Source organism: Cornus florida, unplaced genomic scaffold (assembly GCF_030987335.1).
Source record: "Cornus florida cultivar Cherokee Brave unplaced genomic scaffold, ASM3098733v1 CherokeeBrave_3.0.0_Hap2_Chr03, whole genome shotgun sequence".
In the NCBI taxonomy this organism is placed as follows: domain Eukaryota; kingdom Viridiplantae; phylum Streptophyta; class Magnoliopsida; order Cornales; family Cornaceae; genus Cornus; species Cornus florida.
In genome coordinates, this window is record NW_026775573.1 from 87,556,444 (window position 1) to 87,564,757 (window position 8,314).

Here is an 8,314-nt window from a genome sequence, read left to right on the forward strand (position 1 = left end):
AGAACCATATAAGCATTTGGATGAATTTCTTAAAGTTTGTTCCACTGTGAAATATACGGACATGCCAGAAGAAGTTTTGAGGTTAAAACTCTTCCCTTTCACCCTAAACGATAAAACAAAATATTGGTTTAACAATTTGAGACCTTTTTTTATAACTTCTTGGGTAGAGATGTAACAAGAGTTCTTGAGAAAGTACTTTCCTGTGTCTAAAATCAATACAATGAGAACTTCAATTCGTGAATTCTCACAAGGGGATGGGAAAATATTTTATGAGGTATGGGAACGGTTGAATGATTTGCTTAGGAAATGTCCTCATCACGACATTCCTAAATGGCAATTAGTTTAATATTTCTTTGAAAGTTTGTTAGACAACCATAAAGGTATGATTGATGTTTCTATAGGTAGTTCTTATTTAGATAAGCATGAAGATGATGTGTAGCACTTATATGAGAGCTTGAGTGAAAACTTAATGCATCGATCCTTCTCATCTAAAAATAGTAGAAATATAGGTGGAAGGAAGAATGCAAGCTTATATCAAGTTGATAATTCTAATGATATAGTTGCCAAAGTATTTAGGAAAAAAAAAATATATTTGCCAAAGTGAAGTCCCCATCTCAAAGGTTTGATTAATTTTTTATCAACCAAAATTCAGCCCATCAAGTGTCTTTCTCCCTTAATCATAATCATCATTATTCCAATGAATCTTACATGACTTGTTCTAGTGTGTTGCATTTTACTTCCAATTATCCTCATGGACATGCGTATAGTGAACACCATGAACAAGTGAATGCTGCTTTTGTTAATTAAGGGAATAAACCTATGGCACTCACTATAATCCCAGGTGGAGGAACCATCCAAATTTCTCTTGGAAAAGCCAAGGGAAAGGCTTAAACCCTCCCCAAAGTGGTTTCCAAAGCAAGTATGTTCCGCCCCCTATGCAAAGCCAAGGTTCCCAAGGTTATCATTCATCTTACCAAGCACCAAATGGAAATCAATTTTCAAACTCTCATTTTCCAAACCAATCATCATATTCTCAAGGTAATTTGATGAGTGCTCAAATGTGACGCATTTTAGCACCTAAGCTAGGGTATTTTAGTCTATTCATCTATCTTACTTTTATGTCTTAAGTACTTATTTGTGTTATTGCCTATTTTAGGTTAATAAAGTTCAAATAGGCTAATAAGAGCCATTTAGCCCAATTTTGAAGCTAAGGAGCAAAGTTCGAAAGAAGCCAAGAAAATTACACCAGAGGGACTTCGATCGATCAAAGGGAATCTCGATCGATCAAAGTTTTGTTACAATCGATTGAAATAAGGTAGTACCAGCTTAGCAAAGTGGATAAGGCCCAGAAGGTATTTTGATACCACATCATCTTCGATCGATCGAAGATAAGTGTTTGATCGATCGAAGATCTTCGATCGATCGAACTGCCTGCTGGAAGTGTGCTGTCTAATTCTCGAGCGCGCCGAACTTCACCTAATTTGTGCAGCTGCAAATTTCCTCCAATCATAGGCTGTAATTCTAACTTGGTGCTTACTAAAAGGGGAATGTAATGAATTAATTGAACATCTTCTTGTAATATTCATAGTAGTAGATATTTTTATAGTTTTCTCTCTAGAACTAGGGTTTTGGAAAGAAAAACAAGGATGAAGATGATAATGCCAACCTCGAAGCTAGCCCTTGAGGGTTCTATGACCACTACAATGAGTGGCTAAATCCTTCACTTGGGGCTAGAGATAGCCCCTAGGCTTGCTTCCTAAACCTAACTTTTGTACACTTTTGGGGATTGTAGTTGTAATAAATGTTTTGACCTTGAATAAATATAGATCTTGTAATTTCTACTTGATTTGTATGGATTAATGTTTTCAATTAATCATTTATTTCTATTTATATGTCTATGTATTCTAGAATGAATGTTCATGTGTTTTTCTCTAGATTTAATGAAATTAATGCATGTCTATGTGTATTGATGTTGTTAATCTAATGATGGTCAAAACATAGTGCTTAATTGAATACTCTTGTGGTTTATTTGATGGTCCATACTTGTTTCTTGATGGATTGTGCCACATCTTTAGTTTAATTAGTTTAATTTTCATGTCTCTAGCCTAGATGAATTTCTTTAATTTCTTAGATAGGTGGACAATCCATTCTTATTTCTTGATGCTCCATACTTATGAGTGCAAAGAATACATTTCTCGAGATTATTGTGTGTGTTCTAATTATGGTTTAATTGAATGGGTTATGGTCTCATTTGATAGGTTGTACTATTCACTAGATTGACTAGACAATCTATGCTTATTTGCCATCCATGCTTAGTTTTTAATTAGTGAGACACACACATATTTTACAACTTAAATGTCCCCATTAATTTATAATTGCTAGTGTTTGGTAAAGTGAAGCTTAGTGGTGTACTCTAAGCCCCAAGACCTCTATCTCATTTATTTTCCCTTTAATTTCCAGATTGTTAATTGCATTGTTTTAATTGAACATTAGTTTAATCAAATCAAACCCCTCTTTTGATCATTCAACCTACTTCTCCATAATTGATTCCAAAACATGACTCATTTCCCTTGGGACGATCTCTACTCACTCTTGCTATGTTTTAGTTAAAAGTGGTAGTGGCATTCTATAAATTTAAACTTGGCCACACTTTTATGTAATTTGGTCCGAGTGACACCAAGTTTTGGCGCCGTTGCCGGGGATAGGCAACGCCTTATTTTGGAAACAATTAGGAATTAGTACTCTTTTGATCGTGTCTTTATTTTATTTTATTTTGGTTACTTATTGTGTTTATTTTTGATTGGCTAGGTGCATTGATGTAATGACCCGATCATTTTTCTTCCTTTCCTTTTCTCAGATTTTCATGGATGTTTTTTTTTCCGTTGATCTTTTCATTTCTGAGTTCAGTTTCTCGTCACTTAGTGTCATCTTGAGTGCTCGGGGATGGTTTCCGAGATTCTTTTTCTTAGATTGACGACTTCCTTTAAGGACCGAGTCATTTTCAAATTTTCACTTTTGTGACACTATTCACTTTCGTCTTTTTCTCGGTTGTCACTTTGTTAGCATAACCTCACTTTTCGTGTTCAGATTTGATTCTGGTTTTGCATGTATCCACGATATTTAAATTTCATATTATGTGTATTTTCACTTTTGTAGAAAAGCATGCTAAGTGCTTACTTTTCTTGTAAAGGGTATAGACGCAAAACTTTTTTGTAGTTTTTCTAAACTTTTGGAGTTTTTGTGTAATTACTGTAAAGTAATTATTTTACGTCTTAGGGACCATTTTGCAATTTAATTTGGAAGATATTTTTAAAAAGGAACTTTTGCAATTTCTGAAAAGTGTGACAAGTGTCACACTCTCATTGGTCCACTTGTTGACATGTGTGTGGAAACACTTTGAGGCCTTAGATGAGGACATATGGAGGGTGAAGATTCACCCACTTGTTGGCCTAGGATTGGTGCACTTGTTGGCTTGGATGGTTGACAAGTGTAGGCTTAGGATTAAGCCTACAATGGATGCTTGGATGAGTGACAAGTGTAGGCTCACAATTTGATCTTGCATCAGTGTGTGTGTGTGAGGTAGTATAAGAGCACATAGTGAGTGGAGGATCTCTATCCCCTCCACTCACATTTCATCTTCATCATTTTCCATTTCCTCCCTCTCTTGTAAAGAAAACCCTAGCCTCCATGGATGGAGCCTAAAGCCTTAAGCTTTGACTTTGATTTTTGAGAGCCTTCCATTGATTTCCAAGCTTGAACTTGGGAATACATTTTGTTCCCCTCATCTTCCTCTTCATAACCCTAGAAGGGTTTGCCATTTTGTGTTTATTTTGCCTTGGATTCTAGAGAGACACTTCTCTAGTGAGGTAGGGGATGTTATAGGGTTATATGTTTGTTATCTTGTATGTTTTTGATGCTTATACAACTTGTATGCATTTATTGTATTAATTTGAGAAATTATGATTAATGGTAGTTGCTTATAACTCATTTTGGACTAGATATATGGCATGGCCATGACTTGATCTTTGTTGTATATTAAATTAGGATGATTTAAATGAGTTTTTAAATCTAGAGATTCAAAGAATTTAATTTGATTTAAATTCTAGTAAATTGTGTTTTGCTTGTATCCCATTTTGGACTTGAGATATGGTATGACCATGAGTTGGTGCTTGATATATTAATTTGGAATCATTTGAATAACTTTTAAAATTTAGAGATTTAATTAATTTAAATTAATTAAATTCTATGTGATGCTATCTTGCTCATTTGATACTTTTGATTTGATATATGTAATGAGCATGCTATGTTGTTTAACATATATTAATTTGATGTTATTCAAATTTGATTTGAAATCTAGAAATTTTGATTATCTTGTTTAATTAAATTCTATCTAATGGCTCCATGGATCTATTGGTATTTTAGAAGTTGTTTCTATATTCAATTCATGGACTTGAACTTGTTATGTATTCACTTTGTTGTGTTTTGAGCATTGGACAACTTTGTGTTATATTTATATTCATGAGAACATGTTTTCTTTATGGAATATATTGATGCCATGTGTAGTTAATTGCACACTTTGTAATTGACATTATGTATGTCATTATAGAATTGAAACTCTAAGGCATGGATTGTGTTGTTTCAACCTACTTGTGTATGGAAGGTGTTTTCATGCATTATATAAGTTATGTATAAGTTGTGAACTTATTTGGTTTAATTTTGGAATCTTGGAACATTGTTGAGTTGAGATGGCTAGGGTTTGGCTCTAGTACAGGGACGTGATTCCTCTAAGTCATTGAGATAGTGCGCACTTAGGGTGGTCTTCCCTATGGGTTAGTGCCCGGAATAACCATTGAGGTCTCAGCAGAATTCCGAGCTTAGATGTCCAAGTCTTCCACTATTTGTTTTCGCATTCAATCCCAAGTTAACAATCATGTTTATATTGTAACTTGTGGTTTCGGTTATTAGCGATTTTGATGTTGTTAAGTACATCCATGTTTATGATTTTAATTAATCATTTTGATGTTGTTAAGTACATCTATGTTTTATGATTTTTGTGAATCATTTTGATGTTGTTAAGTACATCCATACTAAATTGCTATATTTAGTTGATTACACACTTTTAGATTACTAGTTGATAACCTAGAGAACCTATGTCTTGATGTGTGGTATTAGATATTCTAATTATGCTAAATTGTTATATTTAGTTGATGTTGTATTTTAGACTTCAAGTTGATTACCTTGAGAATCTATATGTTGTTGCTTTGTGTAAGCATGCTCCTATGTTGTTGCTTTGTGTAAGCATGACCCTATGTTGCTAAGATTGCACGAATGAGGTGATTGATGTTAGAAATGATCTTAGGTAGCTAGGATGCTCCTTGAGTCTCACCTTTGACATAGACGTTAGGTGGAATGAACCACAATAATTAAATCATGCAAACTTGTAAAATGTAGGTTGATGCATGCTCATTTCCTACGAGTAGCTTTATGTTACTCACCCTTATAATACTGGGGCATATTTCAGGTACAAGAACCAAGGTTGCGATTCTCGTCATGCTTGGATGATTGGTGGACTTGAAGATTTTCATTTCTTGCAAAGGTTGGCTTGAAAAGCCATTTGTAGCCTTACATGTCAAAATATGTATATTTGAATTTAAACATGTAATGTGTACACAAGTACACTCTTTTCAATGTATTTGACATGTATGAGATGAGGCCGGAGGCCAATGACATGTATTTGTATCCTATGTAGTTTTGACTTCATGAAATATTATGAAAATATTGAAAAATGTTAAGTTATTGATTCACTATGTTTGCATCGGGTGTGGGAATTATGTTTTGATTCTTTCGTAGGATCTCATTAACCATGCATGAAGTGTGGCCAAGGGCCAAACGGTAATTTCTAATCATTTGCTAATTTTGGTTTTCAAAATATCCATTTCAAATTCATTTTCGCCTTTTTGGCCGTTGGGGGGTCGGATTTTAACTCGACCGTTTCTGGAAGCCACGGACCATTCCTGCGCGCTCAAAATCACTTATTACATTTGCGTGCATATTCTTTTCAGCCTAGAAATGCATTTGGGGTCAAATGCATACTTGGTGCAAAGTTGTATTTTCGCCGTTTTGAGCCTAATCTGATCTAAGGGCATTTTGGGGTTTTCACATGAAAAATAAAGTTTTCTTTTGGCATGGTTGGCTAGAAAACATGATTTTGAGGGTAGTTTCTTCTTTGTGTTTTTTTTCAAAAAGGCCCAGAAAGTCCTCAAAATCACATTTGAAACTTAGATTTCTGCTAAGCTTTTAGCAGTTCGAGCGCTCTAAAGGGGGTTAGAGCGCTCTAACTTTGGGCAAAACTCTCGGGGCAATTTTTGAGCACTCGAAGCCCTTGCTCGAGCGCTCGAGGTACTGTTCACGGGTGTATGTGTGTCTTGGTTCAGCACGGCACCTCCGACTTCAAATCATCATATCTTCTTCGTTTTAACTCCGAATTGGTCCGTTCTTGAGTCTAAATTGATCGCATCGAAATAAGCTTTCCAATGATACTAATTAGAGCTTCAGATTCTTCTTGTGGCTCAGGTTATTCAAGTTTTAGTAAGGTAGTGTCTATTTTTGGTTCGAACCGGGATATTCCCTTCCTTCGACTTCAGAACTTGATATTTTTGTCGTCCGGACTCCGAATCATACGATTCTTAAGTATATTCTTGTTGATTTTTTGTTGTCTTTCCAATGGTATGCACGTTGGCACCCATTTCAGTTTGGAATGACCATTTTGCCCCTAGGTTCATTCTTATCCGTTTTTGAAACGTTTCTTCCGCATTTACTTCCTTTGGGTTTTGTGACCTCGTTGAGGGTCACATTGGTGTCTTAGAGGAGTGTTGTATCTCTAGAAACCATTGTTCTATCTTTTTCTTCTGTATTTTGGATTCGTATTGGATCATCACAGGACACACTGGGTTGAAAAATCCAGGGTCGTCACAATTGAGCCAAGAGAAATGAACCAAAAGGATTCTAGAGCAAAAAAGCAAGCTAAGCTAAGCAAAAGCATAAAAAATTAAAAATAATAATAAAAAATTGAACAACAATTTGAAGTTGCTTAAGGACCCTTTGTGAGCTTTTCCAACTCTCTTTCTTTAGTTAAATCGTAAGCCCACATGAAGGCAAGTTTTTAATTTCTTAGATAGATTGTGAGCCCGCATAGAGGCAATTTTATTTTTCTTGCATATTTTTGAAAGCATGGGAGTGTGGGAACAATGTATGTGGAGGTTTGTTGATTGATTTGTTGTGAAGGAGAAGTGCTTATTTTTGTTGTTGTGTTGCTTGAAGTGTTGTGCGGTCCTTTCCTTACCCTTCATCTTAGGCATTCTAATAAAAAAACTAGAGGGTAATCTTGGTTACTTAGACCCACATTTCATGGAACATCCTTCTCTCGACCAATTTCCTCCCGGAGTTCAAGCTCCAATTCCTCCAATGATCCTTCATGATCATTACAATTTCTATGAATACCATGCACCGACTTGTATCATGCTTCCTAATTTTGGGGCCGATCAATACGAAATTAAGCCCGAGACTATTCAAATGTGTTCACTTTTCTATGGTTTCAATGATGAGGAACCATATAAATATCTTGATGAATTTATTGAAATATGCTTCACTGTAAAGTACATGAATGTCCTGGAAGAAGTTCTTAGGTTACTTCTCTTTCCTTTCACTCTTGAAAATAAGGCAAAACATTAGTTCAACAATTTGGAGGCAAATTTAATAACTTCTTGGATACAAATGCAAAACGAATTTTTAAATTTTTTTTTACCCCGTGAGCTTGACCGATTTAATGAGAACCGCCATTAGAGAATTTTCTCACGAGGAGGGAGAACTTTTGCATGAGGCTTGGGAAAGATTGAATGACTTGCTAAGGAAATGTCCACACCATGGCATTCCAAAATGGTAAGTGGTTCATTATTTCTATAAAAGCCTATCCGACATTCACAAGGACATAGTTGATACTTCATATGGAGGTTCATATTTTGGGAAACATGAAGATGATGTTTGGCACCTTTTTTAAAAAAATAAATGAAAATTCATTGCATAAGTCTCACACTTCTCGATTGAGTTATGATTCTATTGAAAAAAAGAAAAGTTTGACAGTGTGTCAAATTGAAAGTCCGATGGAGATTGTTGCCGAGGTCAAAACCCTCACTCAAAGACTTGATCAATTTCCATTGAGTCAAAAACCAGTAACCCAATCATCTCCTATTTATAATCATCATCTTTATCATTCTTATGAGCCTTGCATGACATGTTCAAGTGTGTTGCATACTAC

At 35.2% G+C, this 8,314-nt stretch overlaps 1 non-coding gene across 1 annotated transcript; it reads right to left on the minus strand.

The window, feature by feature from the left end:
* Window positions 1–217: 217 nt before the first annotated feature.
* Window positions 218–324, minus strand: LOC132301872 (small nucleolar RNA R71). Its single transcript, XR_009480663.1, has one exon. It is a non-coding gene; the product is annotated as a small nucleolar RNA R71 (small nucleolar RNA).
* Between the last annotated feature and the right edge of the window lie 7,990 nt (window positions 325–8,314).